Source organism: Pseudorca crassidens, chromosome 8, assembly GCF_039906515.1.
Source record: "Pseudorca crassidens isolate mPseCra1 chromosome 8, mPseCra1.hap1, whole genome shotgun sequence".
NCBI classification, from domain to species: domain Eukaryota; kingdom Metazoa; phylum Chordata; class Mammalia; order Artiodactyla; family Delphinidae; genus Pseudorca; species Pseudorca crassidens.
This window is the reverse complement of record NC_090303.1, coordinates 53,487,000-53,509,017: the sequence shown is the minus strand read 5'-3', so window position 1 is coordinate 53,509,017 and position 22,018 is coordinate 53,487,000. Positions and strand designations below refer to the sequence as shown.

General features: G+C 37.1%; 1 long non-coding RNA gene across 2 annotated transcripts in view; it reads right to left on the bottom strand.

The window, feature by feature from the left end:
* Positions 1 to 21,984, bottom strand: part of LOC137229088 (uncharacterized) — a 388,100-nt gene extending 366,116 nt beyond the window's left edge. For both annotated transcript variants that reach the window (XR_010945525.1, XR_010945526.1), the window contains exons 1-2: positions 21,738 to 21,984; positions 10,604 to 10,811 (exon numbers count right to left, since the gene is read on the bottom strand). This is a non-coding gene — a long non-coding RNA (uncharacterized lncRNA). The remainder of the gene's footprint in view (positions 1 to 10,603; positions 10,812 to 21,737) is intronic.
* Positions 21,985 to 22,018: the final 34 nt, after the last annotated feature.

Here is a 22,018-nt window from a genome sequence, read left to right as displayed (position 1 = left end):
TCTGTTCTACTTCACACTTGAACTGCTTTATTAGTCTTCTAAGCCTCTTTGCCTTCCTTTGCAAATGGCACATGGCTAACAAATTAATCTTCCTAAAACTCAACTTGGATTAAGCTGTTTCTTTTATCAAAATCTTCCCTAAATAGCTCCTCACTGCTTATAAGGTAAGTCCTTAGTCCTTAATCTGGCATTCACACTCTTCTACAATCTGACTCCAAACTCCTTTCCTAGTCTAATCTATAATTTTTCACCTCTCTGAAAAACCAATTTACTCACTCTCCTCCTAAAATGGCTTTGACTCCATGGCCTTGTTCACATTGTTCTCATTCCTTATCTCCAAGAATGTCTTTTTCTCTCTTCTTCCCTTATTCAAAGTCCACCCATTCTTCAAGTACACCTTTTGAGTTTACTTTCATACAGCTTTCTATACTCATCCCAGCCTGAAGGAACTTCCTCTCCCTTTCTCTCTGGTGATAATATTTTTGTTGTATCATTCTTTGGCAAGTATGATGTGCTGCTTTATTCTATCATGAATTCATTCAATAAATAATACATTATCTACCTATAGCTACTTATTTAGATTGCAAACTTTAAGAAACAAAGATTATGGCTTAGATATCTTTTCATCCCATGTAAGGCTTGGTTTGCAATTAATAAACACTTGTTTATTTGATTTTGATTGTACACCTCTGGGTATTTAAAGATATGAATGTCTTTAACCCAGTTTAGGAATTCAACTTTCTGATCAATGTACACATTAAGGAAAAATGCTGTTTCCATTGACTCTTTAATCACTATACAATGACACTCACATATTTTTTTAATTCCTTCTGCACCCTAGGTTCAACAAATTCCACACTTGAGGAAAGACTGTTCAGAAATTAGAAGGTACTCCAGTTCTAAAAAGATGTGTACTTTCAACCACATATCTGCAGAAAATGAATTGTGACTTTCCAAACTGTATTGAATTACGGAAGCAATAATCTAGATGATTTTAGTCAACAGTTAAACACTACTACTCCAAGCTATCAATCTGCAATGATTAGATTCACCACAGTTTTAAAGATTTACACTTTTAAAGGAGGCTGTTTGGAGCAAAGCACAGTCAATGCAAATGGCTTCTAGGAAACTATTTCTGAAGGAATTTGGCTATTTATGTCTTTGGCCAGAATTACTTGAGTTTTGGCTCGCAGTCTGTATTTTGCTTTCCTGGTAGAAACGTGTACTCACAGTATTCTGCCTGCCAGGATTCCTCGCCAAAAGGGAACCCACACCACTTCATCATGAAAGGACAAGAACTCTCCCAGGTAGACTACTGGTGTGTACTCTAAATGAAAAGAACCCACCCATTTTTATATCCTTACCAAGTAGCTACTAAGACAGTGTTCTAGGTATTATGGATAAACACTGAACTAAGTGTTATAGATATATAAAATCATCCAAAGGTTACTCTAGAAAGAGTGCCAACCCAAAACAGCATGCAAGATCTACGTCCGTAGTAAGGATAATGTGTCATACATAATTAGAGGAGAGAGTTTTGTGTGGGCTGGGAGAACTCAAGAAAGGTCTCATAAAGAAAAGGGATCTAACCAGTGGATCACTTAGTACAGGCAGGTAATTTAGTAGAAGCTCACCAGGAAATAGGACTGAAAATGACATATTCTAGACCAATAGGATGTGAAAAGAGAGCTTAGACAGGGATATGCTTGGTAAAAGAAGGTAGGTAATTTGGGAATACACTAGAGAAGAGTTTTGGTAGTCTGTGTTTTGTCCTACAGACAATGGAGATTTTTGAAAGTTTCAGAGCACCAACAAAACAGTTTTAATATAAAATGAGAAATAAAAAATCACTAAAATAATTTTTGAAGAAAAAGAGACAATTAAAAACAGAATCTTTTTAAACAGAAATCACAGATAGTTTAGAAAGGAATTAATAAAGCTTAAAGTCAACATTATGAGCAGGAAGTATAGAATTTAAACATTACAGTGGTAAAATCATATATAACTGAAACAATTCAGCATTTTCATTCATATTTAGTACTCTTTCCTGATTATAAAACAATCCATATTCATAGGATTCCTTAGAAATTTTAACTATGTAAAAGATAACTAGAAACTTGGTAAGAAGGAAAATTATAAGTAAAAATTTTAAAACTGTTGTGATATAAAAGGGGTATCAGGGGGCTTCCCTGGTGGCGCAGTGGTTGAGAGTCCGCCTGCCGATGCAGGGGACGCGGGTTCATGCCCCGATCCAGGAAGATCCCACATGTCGTGGAGTGGCTGGGCCCGTGAGCCATGCCGCTGAGAACTGTGCGTCCGGAGCCTGTGTTCCGCAATGGGAGAGGCCACAACAGTGAGAGGCCCGAGTACCGCAAAAATAAATAAATAAATAAAAAATAAAAGGGGTATCAAAAATTTTGCTCTGGGACTTCCCTGATGGCACAGCGGTTCAGACTCTGCACTCTCAGTGCAGGGGGCCATGGTTTGATCCCTGGTCAGGGAACTAGATCCCACATGCATGCCGCAACTAAGAGTTCGCATGCCACAACTAAGGAGCCTGCATGCCGCAACTAAGGAGCCTGTGAGCCACAACTAAGTAACCCACCTGTTGCAACTAAGACCTGGCGCAACCAAATAAATAAATAAAATTAAAAAAACTTTGCTCTAAAATTCAAGTACTTCCTTTTTGTGAGAACTTTACTCAAAGCCTATTCACAGATACTTTTGACATGGTTATGTCACGCTTTTAACTAGTTTATCAGTTTGTAGCACTTCAGTTGTAACAACTTAGAAAAGTTTTGCTGCTAGGTGCTGGCATATTAACAGCTTCAGAAAATTAAAGCTCATGTTGAGAGTAAAGACCAAAACAGAAAACCTAGTCAAAAAGTGGGCAGAAGACCTAAATAGACATTTCTCCAAAGAAGACATACAGATGGCAAAAAAAACACATGAAAACATGCTAAACAACACTAATTATTAGAGAAATGCAAATCAAAACTACAATGAGGTATCACCTCACATTGGTTAGAATGGGCATCATCAGAAAAATCTACAAGCAATAAATGCTGGAGAGGGTGTGGAGAAAAGGTAACCCTCTTGTACTGTTGGTGGGAACGTAAATTGATACAGTCACTATGGAGAACAGTATGGATGTTCCTTAAAAAATTAAAAATAGAATTACCATATGACCCATCAATCCTACTACTGGGCACATACCCTGAGAAAATCATAATTCAAAAACATATATGGGGCTTCCCTAGTGGCGCAGTGGTTGAGGGTCTGCCTGCCGATGCAGGGGACACGGGTTCATGCCCCGGTCCGGGAAGATCCCACATGCCGCGGAGCGGCTAGGCCCATGAGCCGTGGCCGCTAAGCCTGCGCATCCTGAGCCTGTGCTCCGCAACGGGAGAGGCCACAACTGTGAGAGGCCCGCGTACCGCAAAAAAAAAAAAAAAGATATATGCACCCCAGTGTTCATTGCAGCACTATTTACAATAGCCAGGTCATGGAAACAACCTAAATGCCCATTGACAGATGAATGGATAAAGAAGATGTGGTCCATATATACAATGGAATATTACTCAGCCATTAAAAGGAACGAAATTGGGTCATTTGTAGAGATGTGGATGGACCTAGAGACTGTCATACAGAGTAAAGTAAGTCAGAAAGAGAAAAACAAATATCCTATATTAACGCATATATGTGGAATCTAGAAAAATGGTGCCGATGAACTGGTTTTCAAGGCAGAAATAGTGACACAGATGTAGAGAACAAACGTATGGACCCCAAGAGAGGAAAGGGGGGGGTGGGATGAATTGGGAGATTGGGATTGACATATATACAGTAATATGTATAAAATAGATAACTAATGAGAACCTGCTGTATAGAACAGGGAACTCCACTTCACTGTACAGTAGAAACTAACAAAACATTGTAAAACAACTATATTCCAATAAAACAATACAATTTTTAAAAAACATAAAAAATTTACACTCACCAGTTAGAATAATCTCAAGTATAGAAACAAACAGCTACTTGCATTTAAAATTATTGTAATTATTACAAAGTAATTTACATTCCTAATGACCCTGAGCCATGAACAAAACATTAAATTACATAGCATTTAATCTGTTTAAGGTCTTGAGAGATTACTATCAAGAATAATTTTCTTTACATAGAGATCAGACTTGTGGTTGCCACAAGGGGGGGGTGGGAGAGGAATTGACTGGGAATTTGGGGTTGGTAGATGCAAACTATTACATTTAGAATGGACAAACAACAAGGTCCTACTGTATAGCACAAGGAACTACATCCAATATCCTGGAATAAACCATAATGGAAAAGAATATAAAAAAAGAATGTACATATGTGTATAACTGAGTCATTGCTGTACAGCAGACATTGTCTGCTGTACAGCAGACATTGGCACAACATTGAAAATTAACTATACTTCAATTTAAAAATTTTGAAAAAGAATAATTTTCTTTAAAACTTTTGGACCTAAAGGGGAAATTTTAAATTATTTAAATCCACAATTATTCAAAAGAAATGATAAACTGTGATAATAATAATTAGCTTGGGGGCTTCCCTGGTGGCACAATGGTTAAGAATCTGCCTGCCAATGCATGGGACACGGGTTTGAGCCCTGGTCCGGGAAGATCCCACGTGCCATGGAGCAACTAAGCCCATGCACCACAACTACTGAGCCTGTGCTCTAGAGCCCACGAGCCACAACTACTGAAGCCCATGGGCCTAGAGCCCCTGCTTTGCAACAAGAGAAGCCACCGCAGTAAGAAGCCCACACACCGCAACAAAGAGTAGCCCCCACTCGCCTCAACTAGAGAAAGCCCACGCCCAGCAACTAAGACCCAACACAGCCAAAAATAAATAAATAAAATAAATAAATTTGTTTAAAAAATAATAATAATAATTAGCTTGGGAAAGTTGTCTATTATAATAACAGTTTTAAAACTAGAAAAACATGAAAAATTAAATAAGATAAAATAAATTAAAGTTGCAATTACATTCAAAGTCAATATGATCCTAATTATGACTTGTAAAAATATCCGGAATACAAGGCACAGCAGTCACTATTTTAACAAGCTTTTAAGACTATTTCTCAGTCAGAATGTCACCACACTTAAAAGGAGTGCTTATTATTGAATCAAAATATCTTTTGAGCAAAAAGTTAAAGCATAAGTTGGACTGTTACAGGTACAAAATAATTGAGGGATATTATAAAATAATTATACCTCTTAATAAGTTTCATTCCAGCTAGAAATCCAGGTTAGCAGAAGTCAAACAGGAAAAACAAGCATTTTAAAAGTTGAGTGCAAGATGAGAAATGCTAACTGAAGTATTTGTGACACTTGTTTTATGTTTTGTGGCTCTGGACATTTACTAATTTTCCCTGCCTAGACTCTTCCTCTTTCAGTGGTTCTTCATTCTGGTATTCAGCCTTTCCCAATGTAGTCTTTGTGCTCTGAAGGAAAATGATCTCTTCCCCAGCTGTAGATATGGACTCCGGATCAAACCATACCTGAAGCTCTCACTTTCCATTTCAAAGCCAATGTGTTTCTAATATTGCTTTGTCATTTTGAACTGATTTGTATTACCTTATAAATATATGTTTTAAATTATATCATATTTAAATAAAATTTGTATGAAATATGTCTGTGTAGTTAAAATCCTATTAATGAAATGAACACTCATGCAGCAGACATCAGCTTAAGAATAAAATCCTAGTGTCTCAGAGGTCTCCTAAGTGCCCTTCTTTGTTATAGTTGACTCTCCACCCCCATCCTCAGAGGTAGACACCATGCTCTATTAAGCCAGGCATTAAAGAAATTTGAAAAAATGTAAACAATGCCACTTTTCTCACTTTTGTTTTGGAAAACATAGTTATTTTTCATAAAAATGTTATTTACATTAACATGTCATTATCTATTATTGTTATATGAAACGAAATAAGTATTTATAAATAAATGTTGACAGATATAACCCACAGAAACAAAAACCCTTTGGGGTTCTTCAAATAATTTTTAAGAGTGTAAATAGGTTCAGAGACAAAAGTATTGGAGGCATATAACAGGAATGGTATTGCTAGGCTGAATACTGTGCACATATTTTTGATCATTTTTCTTTTGGATGGATGCTGCTCTTATTAATTCATACAGTTTTTATTTTTGGATGCTAATCATTTGCTTACACACTGCAAATACCATTTTGCAATGCAACTAATATTTTTCAGTCCCTCCATGGTTTCTTTTGATTATGAGGAGTTTTAATATTAGTGTAAAATGGATAAATTATTTACTCTTTTGGTTCACATTCTTATATGTGTCTTATTTAATAAATCTATCCTCATTCAAAGGTTACAAAGATATTTTCCTATGTTTTCCTCTTTAAAGATATTTTCCTATATTTTCAAGTTTTCCTTTCAGAGTAAGTCTTTCATTTTTCCTAGACTTGATTTTTGTGGAGGAAAGTACAGTTTCTTTTTTTCAAAAAACGATGTTTTATAAATTAACATAAACAACAGCCCACTGACATACAAGCGCTGGTACAAATCAAATTTTTCCTCTATGCCTGGGTCAGTTTCAGTGTTCTCTATTCCATTCCCTTGGTCTGTTTGCCTAACCCTGTGTTAAACAATTTTCACAGCTTTATGTTAACCTTGATATCTGAAACAGCAAATCATCTGATATTGTTCTTCTTCTCTGGGAATTTCATGACTATTCTTGACCTCTTGCTATTCCATGATAATTTAGAATTAATGTGTCTGGTTCCATGAAAAACCCTGATGGGACAACCATTAGAATCACATTGAAAAAATAGATATATTGGGGAGGAATTGCTATTTTAATATACTGAGTTCTTCTAGCCAAGATTATGGAAGATCTTTATGTTCATTTGGATATTCTTTAATTCCTTTTCCAATACAGTTAATGCTTTTCTCCATAAGGAGCTTGCTTAACTTTCATTAACTATTAGTAGGTACTTGGTGCTTGGGGTTACTATAAGAAATGGTATCTTCCCTAATTGCATTATTTAACTATTCATTGCTGCTACATAGAAATACAATTGACTTTTGTATGTTGATGTTTTTATCTAGCAATCTTGCTAAACTCTGATTAAATCTTATACTTTATCTGTGGACTCTCGGGTTTTCTATGTAAAATTACAGTTGATCTTTGAACAACAGGGATTTGAAGTGTGCAGGTCCACTTACACATGGATTCTTTTTTCAATAAGTACATACTATAATACGGCATGATCCACAGTTGGTTAAACGTACAGATGAGGAACCATGGATACAGAGAGCTTACATCCCACTGTGTTGAAGTGGAACCTCCACCTTTAACCCCCTTGACCATCCCCTGTTGTTCAAGAGTCAACTGTATTCCATCTATGAATAATGACAATTTTGTTTCCTCCTTTTTAATCATTATACTTTTTATTTCTTCTTATTTCCTTACTGCACAAGCTAGGACTACAGGTGCAATGTTGAGCAGTGATGGGAATAGAGGATATCTTTGTCCTGTTCATTATTTAAGGACATGCTTTCAACACTACATTAGGAAGTGCTGGGCGCAGGCCCAAAGGTAGGTTAAAAAGGTTTCCTTTTAACCCTCCTACACTGTTGGTGGGAATGTAAATTGGTGCAACCGCTATGGAAAACAGTATGGAGGTTCCTTAAAAAACTAAAAATAGAGCTACCATACGATCCATCAATCCCATTCCTGAGTATATATCCAGAAGAGATGAAAATGATAATTTGAAAGGATACATCACCCCAATGTTTACAGCAGCACTATTTACAGCACACTATTTGAAGTGTCCATCAACAGATTAATGGATAAACAAGATGTGATATATATATATTTTCCATTGCATATATATATAATATACATATAATATTGCATGAAAAAGAATAAAATATTGCCATTTGCAGAAACATGGATGGACCTACAGAATATCACACTAAGTGAAGTAAGTCAGACAGAGAAAGACAAATATATGATCTCACTTATCTATGGAATCTAAAAAATAATACAGGTACTTCCCTAGCGGCCCAGTGGCTAAGACTCTGCACTCCCAATGCTGAGGGCCCAGGTTTGATCCCTGCTCAGGGAAGTAGATCCCACATGCTGAAACTAAGAGTTCTTATGACGCAACTAAAGATTCCACGTGCCGCAACTAAAGATCCCGCATGTAGCAATGAAGATTCTGCGTGCCGCAACTAAGACCCGGTGCAGCCAAATAAATAAATAAATATTTAAAAAAAAAAAAGAAATGGAGTTAACATTTATAAAAAATAAAAAAATAAAAATAAATAATACAAATGAATCTATGCACAAGACAGAAACAGATTCACAGACATAGAAAAGAAACTTATTGTTACCAAAGGGGAAAGGGAGGAGGGGATAAATTAGGAGTATGAAATTAATAGGTATACACTACTATACACAAAATACACGAGCAACAGGGATTTATTGTATCAAGGAACAATATTCAATATCTTATAATAACTTATAATGGAAAATAATCTGAAAAAAATTCTATATATAACTGAATCACTTTGCTGTACACCTGAAACTAACACAATATTGTAAATCAACTATATTTCAGGGTTTTTTTGTTTTTAAATTTATTTATTTTATTTATTTATTTTTGGCTGCACTGGATCTTCACTGCTGCACGCGGGCTTTCTCTAGTTGCGGTGAGAGGGGATTCCTCTTCATTGCGGTGCACAGGCTTCCCACTGCGGTGGCATCTCTTGTTGCGGAGCACAGGCTCTAGGCATGCAGGCTTCAATAGTTGTCGCTCGCGGACTCTAGAGCGCAGGCTCAGTAGCTGTGGTGCTAGGGCTTAGTTGTTCCACAGCATGTGGGATCTTCCCGGACCCGGGCTCAAACCCGTGTCCCCTGCATTGGCAGGTGGAGTCTTAACCACTGTGCCACCAGGGAAGCCCCTATGCTTCAGTTTTAAAAGTTCCCTTTTATTCTGTTTGCTAAATTGTTTTTATGAATAGAGTTATGCAGAATGCTTTTTCTGCATCTATTGAGATGATCATATGATTTTCTCCTTTGAACTAGTATAGTGAATTACAATACAGTAATATATTTTCTAATGTTAAATCATCTAACATCCTTGTAATAAACTTAATCATAATGTATTATCTTTTTTAAAATTTGCTATCAAGCAAATCAGTTTGTTCATTTTTAAAAAATTTTTACATTAAATTAAAAAATAAAATTGTACTGTTTTTTACTAACTTTGGTTTCAAGGTTGTGCTAACCTCATAAAACAGGTTGGGGAACATTCTTTCTCATCTGTTTTCTGGAAGAGTTTGTGTTATATTGGATTGGTCTGTTCTTTGAATGTTTGGATAACTGACCAGGAAAGCCTCCTGTGCCTGATTTTATTTGTTTGCTGTTTATGTTTTACTTTATAAAAAGATTTTAATTAAAGATTCAATTGCTCAAAAATTGTGCTAAAATCTCTTACTGTGGTGGTAAATTTTTTAAAAATCTCTTTGTGGTTCTGTCATATTATGTTTTGAGGCTACATTATTAGAGACATAAAATTTAGAATTACTTTATCTTCTTGGTGAACTGAATATTTTATCATTATGTAATAACTCTCATTAAAGTCATTTTACCTGGTAATATAGTTAGATCATGTTTCTTTTACTTGATATCTCACAGGTACGCCTTTTGAATCCTTAATTTTTAGTTTTTCTCTGTTCTTGCAATTTACATCTGACTTATGTAAATAGCATAAATGTTTGTTTCAATCCCGTCTGAAAATTTTGCCTTTTGATTGGAAAGTTTATTCCATTCATAGTTGTGGTGATTACTGTTACATTTAGACCTATTTCTACCTTCTTATTATGTGCTATCTGTCCCATTATTCATGCCTTTCCCTCCTTTCCCAAAGTTTCATTTTCCCTCTTCCTCACCCTCAGCAGACAATTGCTTCCTATAGCACTGAGAAAAAAGAAGCAGTCAGGGGAGAACTTCCCCAAGCTCATCCACAACATCTAGCCACTTCACTGCATCTGGACTCATCGATAGCACATTTTCTTCTGTTCAGGATAAACTGTTCATCCTCCTAGCAAAGGCCAAGTCCACCGTTTGTGCACTAAATCCATCCCCTCTTGCCTTCTCAATGACCTGGCTCCAGCAACTCTCCACTCTATGTTCTGCATCATCCATCTTCTACTCTCTATGGGATCGTCCCCATAAGCCTATGTATACAATTTTTTTCCATCATAAAATGTTCCTGGCTCTGGACCCTGTTTTCTCCTCCAGTCACCACTCCAATTCTCTTCTTTATTTTACAGCAAAAGTCTTAAGAAGAGTTGTCTATACTTGGATTGGCCCGTTCTTTGACTTGTCTCCAGTTTCTGTTCTCCCCTTCTCTAAACCAACTCCCACGGGGTAAGTTATCAGTGACCTTCACATTTTAAATCTTGTTCTCATTTCTCATCCTACTTGATCACACAAAAGCACTTGACACAGCTGATTACACCCCTTTCCTTGAAATATTCTTTTCACTTGGCTTCCAGGGCACTCAACAGTCCCACTTTTTCTCTTACCTCATTAGTGGCATCTTAATTTCCTTTGTCCTTTACTCCTCATCTCTCTCAACACCAGACGTTGGAATGTTCCAAAGCTCAATCCTTGGAATTCTTTTCTTTTCTAACTACTCAAACTCCATTGGTGAATTCGTGGTTTAAATATTTGAGACGCCAATGCGTGCTTCACGAAGGCGGGGATCTGCTTTGTCTGTTGTGTCCCCAGCCCCTTAGAGAGACACAAAAAGAACATTCAATAAATATTTGTTGAATAAATCAATAGTTTGAAAAAACACAAAAAATAAAAGTTATTAGTTAATGTTTAAAAATAAACATGAACCCTCTTAATGACATGCTTCTGGAAAAGATGACTCAAAACATATAGATGCTCATAAAATGGGTAAATTTACTGGAGTAGAATAATCTAGGAAACAATAGGCCCAGTATATAAATATACTGAATACTGGAAGTCTGGTAACTCCTTTATTAAATAATTGCATAATAAAAATAAGAGAAATGTCGTCTTTGGCATTTTTAAGCCAATGGCCTACCTCTTACTTTTTGCCTTAACAAAGTGTATTGCAAACTTTAAAAAGGTCCTTTAAATGGTAAAACCTTTGGTGACTTGCTTAGAGAGGTGAATACTTAATTGCTCAAAATTAATAAACAGGAAAAGAATAAAGAGATTATAGAAAGCCCGTAGATTGTATCTTTCCCAGTGTCTCTGTTTATTAAACAATTTTATTTCTTCTTTATTAAAATGTTCATTCAATTCTTTTGTCCATTTATTGGAGCCTAAACTTTTGCTTCTATTCTGAATTTGTATGAGCTATTTTAAATATTTGACATCAATCTTTAAAACTTATAGCAAACATTCCCCCTCAACTTACGTTTTATTAAAAACAAAACTTTAAATTTTAACACTTTGACCTAAATAGAATTTATTTTGGTGGTACTGTATGAAATTAAGTATTATAAAACACTTTGTTATTTATAAGCACTTTGTCAGTTCTTAAAACATTTGTATAAAAATAAATGGCAATCTCTTTTTTAGAGATAGTTGGATTTAGAGTTATAAAATTCCAACATTTTAAATGACATTTCAATTTTACTTAAATGTGTTTTAAAATAAATGACCTAGGTTAAATACAATGTCAAAAATAATGAAAACAGATTAAAATAGACTCCTGTTTAATATCTCTCCCACTCCTAATCTTCTCTGATCCTTTTACAGTCATAAGGGTCAAACATTTATGTTTATAGAAAGAGCAGTTGGGTTTTGTTTCTTAAAGCAAGTTTCTTTCATGGGTGTTAACAACAGGATTCGTAATGTTGATGATGACTCAATTATTCCTGGAAAATGCATCTTAAACCAGACATCAAAAAGATGATGAAATGACATGAAACTGTGAAATAATGTCTTTGTGATTTTTTTTTTTAATAATGAAACAAAGAAGGAAATTGTCGTGGAGCAACTAAGCCCATGTGCCACAACTACTGAGCCTGCGCCCTAGAGCCCACAGGCCACAACTACTGAGCCTGTGTGCCACAACTACTGAAGCCTGCGCACTGCAACTACTGAGCCCGTGTGCTGCAACTACTGAATCCTGACCACCTAGAGCCTGTGCTCTGCAACAAGAGAAGCTACTGCAGTGAGAAGCCCGCGCACCACAACGCAGAGTAGCCCCCACTCGCTGCAACTAGAGAAAGCCCCCACACAGCAGCGAAAACCCAACTCAGACAAAAATAAATAAAAAAATTTTTAAATGAAACAAAGAAGGAAATTGTCTACTGAAAAAAAGTATGGCTGTACTTTATTTAAAAGAGTTCGTATGAGAGGGATATAAAGTAGATTTTTTTTTTTAGGCCCAGCTGTGCTGCATGTGGGATCTTAGGTTCCTAACCAGGGGTCGAACCCATGCCCCCTGCATTGGGAGCTCAAAGTCTTAACCACTGGACTTCCAGGGAAGTCCCTAAAGTAGATATTCTTGATCAAAAGAGAAAATGAGCATTTTTGGGTCCTTAAACAAGCTTATCTATCACTGCATAACAAATTTCTGCCAAATCGACAGCTTAAAACAACTTATTTTCTGTCACAGTTTTGTAAATTGATTGCCTTCAGCTTGGTGATTCTCATTTTGGAGACTTTCATGCTTTTGCTCAGGTAGTTGATGGGGCTGAAGTCATCTGAAGGCTTGCCTTGGACATCAAGGATGGCTTCTTCACTCACATGATTTACACTTTAACTGGGTAGGCTGGTCAGGCATCTGTCCCTTCCTATGGCCTCTCTATGAGCCTGGATTGAGTTTTCTCACAGCATGGTGGTCTAAGGTAAATTTTAAGTGGCTACTTGTTTCGCCTATAACAAGAGCTCTAAGAGACCGAGGCAGAAGCTACAAGGCTTTTTTGTGATCCAGACTTAGATATTAAAAATCATCACCACTACTGTACTCTATTTGTTAAATGGGGCCAACCCAGGAATCTTGAACAACAGTATGAATACTAGAAGGTATAATTCAAGGGAGACCATCTTTGGAGACCAGCTACCACAAGTGCTTTCTACAACATTTGACATAGAGCTGGTAAAGGTGCCCAAAAGAGCATCAAAAGAATATGATGGGTTAAAAAAAGTGGAAAAAAATCAGGAATGATTCTTTAATCCTACGCAGCCAAGTGTGAATTTTCCAGTTAATTTTACAATCTTTAAGTAATCACTATAACCTGTCCTTCTGACTATATTCTCTTCTGCTACTTTGGGGAATTTAACTGTGTATTCAAACTGATACCAGGCAATGAGAAAAGGACAGAACAACACCTAGAAACTCCCAACTGAATGATACCAAATGAAAGTGTGGCCCCTTGAAAGGCACATATTGTTTTTAAGTACTAGGTGTACATAACAACTTATCATAATATAATAGTAGGTATACTGAAAATGTCATAAAATTTTAGACCTTGAAGGGACTTGAAAGCCAATCTTTTTTTTTTTGGCCACACCATGTGGATTGCAGGATCATAGTTCCCTGACCAGGGATTGAACCCAGGCCATGGCAGTGAAAGCCCCAAGTCCTAACCACTGGACCACCGGGGAATTCCTGAAAGCCAACCTTTATTTCAAAGACGCTCTAACTAAGACCAAGAGTGGTTAAGCAACTTGCTAAAGGTTTACATAAGTCGTTGAAGACATTCTAACTCCTAGTCCACAAATTTGCATGCAACATGCTACCTTTTTCACTTACCCAGTAGTATTTGAACTAAAACCTTACTAACAAGACAACTGGGCTTGAGTATGGTTGATCCTTATTAATTTTTAAGACTGCAGAGTGATACCTGTGATGTATTAGAGGGTACAAAGTGGTGTACAGAGAGAGAAAAAAAGCCCAAGTTTATTCTAGACCAGTGATTCTCAAATTTGAGTAAAGTATGAACTCCTTTTAAAGAAAAAAGAAGGGGGAAAAACTCTCAATGGCCACATTGTTGACTTAAATTTCTCTTTTAAAAATTACATGATTACATTCAAATATAAAACTTTGTGTAAATTTCTTATGATTAGAACATGTATGTAACTATGAAACCAAAACAAATGTGCAAGTTTGTTAAATAATATCTAACATATATACTAGTTAATGGGTAGTAGGCACTTTACATATAGCAACTCATTTAAAACTCACAACAACTCTATTAGGTGGGCACTATTATATTCATTTAGTAGACGGGGAAATCAAGACACAACTGGTCAGTGGGGACCTGGGTTTCACAAAAAGTTCACAGACAACTGAGTATGAAGAATGATATTGTTGGACAGAAATTAAATTGCTGCTTGTAATGTGAGTGTGGTACTGACTGAAACTTCATAGATCTTCTGGTTTAACATACTTAAAATGAGCTCTCAAAAAGATACATGCACCCCAATGTTCATAGCAGCATTATTTACAATTGCCAAGATATGGAAGTAACCTAAGTGTCCATCAGCAGATGAATGGATAAAGAAGAAGTGGTATACACACACACACACACACACACACACACACACACACTGGAATACTACTCAGCTATAAAAAAGAATGAAGTTTTGCCATTCACAACACCATGGATGGACTTGGAGGGCATTATGCTAAGCAAAATAAGCCAGACAGAGAAAGACAAATACTGTATGATATCACCTATATGTGGAAACTAAAAAATACAACAAACTGTTGAATGTAACAAAAAAGCAGCAGACTCACAGATATAGAGAGCAAACTAGTGGTTACCAGTGGGGAGAAGGAAGGAAAGAGGGGCAATAAAGGGGTAGGGGATTAAGAGGTACAAAATATTAGGTATAAAATAAGCTACAAGAATATACTGTACAACACAGGGAATATAGCTGATACTTTATAATAATCACAAATGGAGTATAACCTTTAAAAATAGTGAACCACTATATTGTATACCTGTAATTTACGTAATTAAAAAAGTTTTAGTTAAAATGAGCTGGATAGTGACTAATTTCTCCCATCCCTTTTTTCTCTTCTGTCAACGGCTAAATATACCTTGGAAGAGCACAAATTAATGTTATTTGGTCTTCGCTAGAAGCAAATGCCTTGTTAGAAACTAAGTCTATATTTGCTCACTCATTAAATTTTTTTAGACAATTCCTGATACTATTTTTTATTATTGAAATATAATTCACATACTATAAAGTTCACTCTTTTAAAGTGTACGATTCAGTAGTTTTTAGTATATTCACAAAGTTGTGCAACCATCACCATTATCTAATTCCAGGATATTTTCATCATATCGAAAAGAAATCCCCTCCCCATTAAGGAGTCATTCCCCATTCCCTTTTCCATCAGCCAGTAAATTAACAGCTACTAATTTATTTTCTGTCTGTATGGATTTGCCTATTCTGGACATTTTATATGATGGGATCATAAAATATATGGGCTTTTGTGTCTGGCAGGTTTCACCTGAACTAATTTTTCAAGATTCATCTATGTTGTAGTCTGTATCCGTACTTCATTTATTTTTATAATGTCTGAATAATATCCTATTATACGAATATACTACATTTCATTTGTACATTTATCAATTGATAAGACGTTTAGGTTGTTTCCACTTTTGAGCTATTATAAATAATACTGCAGTGAACATTTGGGTGCAAGATTTCCTAAGGACATGTTTTCAATTCTCTTGGGTATATACCTAGGAGTAGAATTGTTAAACTATTTCAAAATAGGTGCACCATTTTACATTCCCTTCATCAATGTATGAGGATTCTAATTTCTCTACTTTCTCATCAACTCTTAATATTATAATACTGACTTTGATTATAGCCATACTAGTGGGTGTGAAGTGATACCTCATGTGATTTTGATTTGCATTTCTCTAAGAACTAATGATGTTGAGCATCATTCCATGTTCTTGTTGGTCATTTGCATATCTTCTTTGGAGAAATATGTATTCAAATCATGTGTCCAGTTTATAATTGGGTTATTTGTCTTTTTATTGTTCAGCTGTGAGTTCTCTCATTAGGCTTTGACAGGGTGATACTGCTAGGCACCAATGCAATGATAAATGCAAAAAACATGGGTTCTGAAATTGCATACTTGTACTCAGTTATAAAGTGGTCATCTATGAGATCCAGAATCAAATCTGCTTCTACTGAAATTTTGAAGCTTATCATTAAAAAATATACATTTTAAATGTTTAATAAAATACTGATATCAGAAATATTCCCTCCACTTAATATCACAGAGACTAAATTTTGCAAAGAAGTTAAGGCAGTGTTAGTTACAATAGCAAAAGAGTCAGAAAATGTATTATCCTAAAGCTGAGGGTTAAGAAAACAATTCTATACCAATATTACGGACTACAGAGCAACTAATAATTATAAGCATCTGGACTATGTTGATATATGGAAATCCATTCATGAAACAACATTAGCTACAAAATATCTATCTTATACAGATATATACTCATATACTCTAATAGATTTATAAATGTGTCTACATCATTTTATCTTCAGACAAAATCTATAAAATATATTCTTATAAATCTATTAAAATTTATTAATATATGTATACGTTTGTATATAATTTTATCTTCAATCTATTTCAAACAGATTATATACATACAAATTTATTAAAATCTGTGAATGTGCTTTGGCAAAAAATGTAAGGTAATGTTAACAGAATTTTATGTTTATTGGATTCTTTGGTTTCAAAAAGCACTGTTCCACAAATATGGTTCTATTTTATTAATAGCATTGCTCACAAAGATTCAGTGCTAAAAAAAATTTGGGAATTTGTTGGGAAGATGTTAAGCAAATGTTTTTAGGTAGAAGTCCTCAGAGCCTTTAATCCACTAATATGCATTGTGAATCTCTAAAAGAAAGAGGTTCTTCATATTATTTACTTCAAAGTCTGTTATTTTCATCATGATTTACATTTATTTTACTTGTATAAACAAATTTGTGTAAACCTCATTTGCACTTGTTTACTAATTTGTCTTCTCCACCGAACTATAAATTCTAACAGGACAGGTAAGTATATCTCTCTTCTTCACCGTTGTTCCTAGTGCCTCAGCCAGGGCATACAGCAGGAGCTCAATAAATACTTTTGTAGTGAATGTATTACTTGGAGGAGCATCTTGAGGGACAAGGGCTTGAAGTTACACACTTTGGAAACTACGACTCTAAAGTTATTCAATTGTATAATAACTTCAAAGAAAAATTTGTGTTAAAACCTCTAGACCAGCGGCAGAGTCAAGATGGTGGTGTGGGAAGACACGGAGTTGGCATCTCCCCACAATTAGGGTGCCTGCCAGCCAATGGTGGGAGACTCTGATGCCCAAGGAGATGGGAGGAACGTCCAAGTGAACCGGTAGGATGTGGGGGGACTGAGGGGTGAGGAGAACTCTAGGTCAGACAGGATCGGCGCCTCTGAGGCAGGGGAGATCAGGAGAGGCAGGCAGGAGGCACTCTCCAGGAAGAGCTGGAGAGGAGCGGAGGGCGATCGCCTGGCTTACTCGGGCCGGGGAGACTGCTGAGCTCCCAGGCCGGTCCCCTGCCCTCCAAACCCCCCTCCAGGCCGAGTGGGTCCTGGGGGCATAGGAGGGAGGCCAGGGAGATCAGGAAAGGCAGGAGGTAGGAGACATCTGAGAGGAGCGGGAGAGGAGCGGAAGGCGTTTGCTCTGCCCACTCGAGCCCAGGAAGCCTGCTGGGCTCCCAGAGGAGATCCCCCGCCCTCTGAGACCAGGGATAGGGGGCACGCCTGGGGCCCCTTCTGTTCCTTGAGCCTAAGATCCACCCCCCACAGCCCACAGGGCTGGAAAAGTCCTAAGCATAGGCCCCGTCCACTGCCCAAACTTCACCCTTGCTTAGGCCCCACCCTCCACAGCCAAGGCCATCCCCCCCTTTTTTTTTCTTTCTTTCTATATTTTTTTTTCTTTTCCCTCCTCCTCTTTTTTACTATTGTGATACTGATGTACCTTCTGGTTGTTGATTCATCTATATTTTTATATTCTTTCTAACATATCTGTTAATTTCCTAGTCTAATTTTATTTTTTACTTTGTTTACTTTGTTACTGTTCTTTTTTTTTTCTTTGCTGCCCCACGTGGCTTGTGGGATCTTGGTTCATCATCTGGGGGGTCTGGTCGAAGCTCCTGTGGTGGGAGCTACAAGTCTGAACCACTGGACTAACAGAGAACCTCAGACCCCAGGGAATATTCATCGGAATGAGGTCTCACGGAGTTCCTCATCTCAGCACCAAGACCCAGCTCTACCCAACAGCCTACAAACTCCAGTGTTGGAAGCCTCAAGCCAAACAACCAGTAAGACAGGAACACAATCCCACTCATTAAAAAAAAAAAAAAAAAAAAAAAAATGAGATGGCAAAAAAATATGTCACAAATGAAGAAGCAAGGTAAAAACCTACAAAACCAAATAAATGAAGAGGAAATAGGCAATCTACCTGAAAAAGAATTCAGAGTAATGACAGTAATGATTCAGAATACTGGAAATAGAATGGAGGCACGGATTGAGAAAACACAAGAAATGTGTAACAAATATCTAGAAGAACTAAAGAACAAACAAACAGAGATGAACAACACAATAACTGAAATGAAAAATACACTAGAAGGAATCAATAACAGAATAACCAAGGCAGAAGAACGAATAAGTGAACTGGAAGACAAAATGGTGGAAACAACTGCTGAGGAGCAGAATAAAGAAAAAAGAACAAAAAGAATTGAAGACAATCTCAGAGACCTCTGGGACAACACTAAACGCACTAACATTCAAATTATAGGAGTTCCAGAAGAAGAAGAGAAAAAGAAAGGGACTGAGAAAGTATTTGAAGGGATTATAGTTGAAAACTTCCCTAACATGGAAAAGGAAATAGTCATCCAAGTCCAGGAAGCAGAGTCCCATACAGGATAAACCCTAGGAGAAACACACGAAGACACATATTAATCAAACTAACAAAAATTAAATTGAAAGAAAAAATATTAAAAGCAGCAAGGGAACAAAAAATAACATACAAAGGAATCCCCATAAGGTTTTCAGCTGATTTTTCAGCGGAAACTCTGCAGGCCAGAAGGGAGTGGCAGGATATACTTAAAGTGATGAAAGGGAAAAACCTACAACCAAGATTACTCTACTCAGCAAGGATCTCATTCAGATTCAATGGAGAAGTCAAAAGCTTTTCAAACAAGCAAAAGCTAAGAGAATTCAGCACCACCAAACCAGTGTTACAACAAATGCTGAAGAAATTGTCTAAGTGGGAAACACAAGAGAAGAAAAAGACCCACAAAAACAAACCCAAAACAATTAAGAAAATGGTAATAGGAACATACATATTGATAATAACCTTGAATGTAAATGGATTAAATGCACCAACCAAAAAACACAGACTGGCTGAATGGATACATATGCCCTGAGAAAACCATAATTCAAAAAGAAACATGTACCCCAATGTTCATTGCAGCACTATTTACAATAGTCAGGACATGGAAGCAACCTAAGTGTCCATCAACAGATGAACGGATAAAGAAGATGTGGCACACATATACAATGTAATATTACTCAGCCATAAAAAGAAATGAAATTGAGTTATTTGTAGCGAGGTGGATGGACCTAGAGTCTGTCATACAGAGTGAAGTAAGTCAGAAAGAGAAAAACAAATACCGTATACTAACAAATATATATGGAATCTAAAAAAAAAAATGGTACTGATGAACATAGTTGCAGGGCAGGAATAAAGAGGTAGACGTAGAGAATGGACTTGAGGACATGGGGTGGGAGGAGGGAGCTGGGGCAAAGTGAGAGTAGCATCGACATATATACGTTACGGAACGTCAAATATTTGGCTGGTGGGAAGCAGCAGCATAGCACAAGGAGATAGGTGATTTGCGATGACCTAGAGGAGTGGGATAGGGAGGGTGGGAGGGAGGCTGAAGAGGGAGCAGATATGGGGACATGTGTATGCATATGACTGATTTGCTTTGTTGTGCAACAGAAACTAACACAGTAATGTGAAGCAGTTATACTCCAATAAAGATCTATTTAAAAAAATAAAAACCTCTAGGCCACTAGAGATCCATTTAATAAATTATTGCTGCACTTCAGGGGAACCCATTACTACTTCAGGGAACTAAAGACATTTCTCAGAGAGCACATCATGACCTGTTAAATCTTGCAAAATCATTTTTATACTCTGAAACTCCAACTGAAAACTGTAGTAAAAATGACAGTAACCATGGAAGAAGTTGTTGAAAGGAATCATGCTTTGCATAAATACCAACAATTTTGTGGAACACATTTGGTGACACGAGATTTTCCTTCGAGGATGTCTTCTTATTTTAATAGTTCAAGTACGAAGAGCAGACATTCCTTCTGGAAATTGCAAATTATTGACTCATTGATTCTCTTTTAGGATAAGTGATTTCACATACAACTTGATTTTTTTTTGAATAGTCCATGTTATGACAGTTATTAAAAATATTTAAAACATATAGCTTTCCTACCTGTATTATACAATAATTTATAGTTTAGGTTAAAAAATGCTTTATTTTTTAATAACCTCTTGTGAAATTGATATAATGCTATTGTATTTTTTAAGAACATAGGAAAGCTACTTTTCATCAACTACTAAGATTCATGAATTTCCTCCATTTGTCCTACAGAAGTGCTATAAAGATGCTAATTTCATTATTTCAGAGTAGTGTTGAAACAAAAATAATAAAAATTGACATAAAATTTAATTATTTTTTTCCACTTAGCAAAGTGCAAAGAATTTTACCAGATGCCAATGCTGCCACATCATGACACACCATTGAAAGGTAGCTTGTCTAAACTTCAAACCTCGATAATATTTGTGGGGGGGGAGGGGGCACATGTCAAGTCAAACAAAGAATGTATTTCCAAAGCAGCATTTGCAAAGGTTAATCTCTCTATAGACTACAGAGGGGAAAGTGCAGTGTCCAAGATCGATCCAAGACCGACTTCAAGAGTTTTTTTTCCTGGTTAATAAACCACCGGGAGAGATTTTTTTAAAACTTAAATTTGCTGAAATGGGGATTCACTAATGCATGCAAACAAATTCCCCAAATTTGAGAATCTTCAGTGAACTGATTTTATATTTGAGAATAAAGATCTCTTGCTTCTGCTTACATCTTCAGCACAAAAAATAAAGGATACCTGACTATTTGGCAATCTGCAGGGAGAAAATCTACATACTCCCCATACCAAAGGTGGCCTTACAGCTCAGGAATCCTCTGAACACTCAAGGCCATTGCGGCCCTGGCAGTTAAATGTCTTTCTCAGGAACCCAGGTATCCTGACCGCCAGGCCTAACCGTCTTTTCCCCAACACCAAAGCTCGAGCGCCACCAGCTAGAGTAAAGGTCAAAGCTAACAAACTACTATGCAGCCCGCCGGCTTCTCCTATCCCAGGGAGTTTTTAAATGTGGTTCACGAAAGGGCATTTCTGAACATTTTACTCCAAGGACGCAGTCCATCCAAAAGATGATTTGGGTGGGTAGAGGTGAGGGAAAGAACACGTACAGGATAAAAAGCGCAGTTTCTTGGAGACTTGTCAGGAACTGAGTGGGGAAGGGGGTGGGAGTGTAATAAAAAGCAAAGTCTAGAGTGGAAAGGCGACCACACAGCACTCACGCAGTGGAGGAGAACAGTGGGCTCAACTGTTCTAGAGAGGCTTCAAAAGGAACCCTGGGAGAGCCCTGCAGGGAGGCGCAGGCCAAGGGCGGATACGCGGCAGCTTCCAGAAGGTTTGGGGGTGGGTGGAGGCGGGGAGCGCGAAGCCAGAGCCGTGCCGCCCAGACTCCCCGCCCCTCTGCTGGCCCTCTCGGCGGTCCGCGCTGCCGCGCTCTCCCCACGCCTGCCCCGCCCCCGCTCCGAGCTCTCCGACTCCTCCCCGGCTCCTCGGCACTCCCACC